Below are 1,179 nucleotides of genomic sequence, written 5' to 3'. Positions count from 1 at the left end.
ATAAAGGATAAAGGTGGATCAAAATAGAACTATCTTCAAGGTATATCATTAATTGAATGAATAAGGCACAGAGTAAAATGTGGAGTATGAGTCATTTGTGTTAGAATATTTATTTCATGGGTTTTTGTTTTTTTGCAAACATCCATACAAATGCATGTAACTATAATAGTCTCTGTATCATAGTGGTTAGCAGCATCGATTATGGAGCCATCCATACTTGCTGTGTTCAAACTCTGACTCCACCACTTAGTAGCAGTATGACCCTGGGCAAGTTGGTTAGTCTTTTTTAACTCAAGTTCCTCTTTTGTAAGTGGAAATGATAATAGTAACTACTTAATAGATCTGTTTTAAGGATTAAATAGGTTAATAAATATAACTTTGGCATTTAATAAGATCTATATTAGTGTTTGCTATGAATTTATACCTTGGTCCAATTTTTCTGGAAATGATATGCAAGAAACACTTCTGGAAGGTGGATCTAGGGGCTGAAGGATGTCTTTGTTTTTTAATATGCTGAATAAGTAATGTTAAGAAGGAAATACCTTCTGAAATTTTTTAGTGGATTTCCGTTGCTTTAGGGTTAAAATTAGTGTGTCATTCAAGATCTTTGATGATTATTGCTCCCTGTTTGACTTCAATTTGTGACCCTTTCTTATCCTCTGTACAGAGTTTATTGGGCATTCTTTGAATCTATTAAGTTCTTTTAGAAATTCTTTCCTCTGACAAGATGTCCTCTCCTTGAGAGTTCTACGTGACCTGCCATACTCCAATGTCACCCTTCCGGAAAGCCCTCTCTTGCACCTTTGTGCCTCTTCACCTGCGCTCTTAGCACTGTAAGTGTTCTTCTGTTACAGAGCTTATCTGCTTGGTGATCAAATACTTACCTCACACACTTAAAGGCTGGAACTATGACTTTTTCATCTTTATATATCATGGTGACTAATTATTTGCCCAAAAAATATTAAATTAATGAATAAATGAACTGTAAACAACATTCCCTTCCCCCAACCTAGAAATTCTTCCCAAAACAGTCTGTCAGATACTGGAAAGCAAAGTCCATAGTGGGTATTTCAAATTGAGTAGACTAGACATTCATTACACAGGTGTAGGAAGGCTTAAGGAGTGAAAGGGCATACTGAGGTATCTAAACATCAAGAAGTTAGAGAAACAGCAGGGAAT

This window comes from Myotis davidii, unplaced genomic scaffold, assembly GCF_000327345.1.
Source record: "Myotis davidii unplaced genomic scaffold, ASM32734v1 scaffold313, whole genome shotgun sequence".
Taxonomy (NCBI): Eukaryota; Metazoa; Chordata; class Mammalia; order Chiroptera; family Vespertilionidae; genus Myotis; species Myotis davidii.
The sequence above is the reverse complement of the archived record's forward strand: the minus strand, read 5'-3'. Positions refer to the sequence as shown.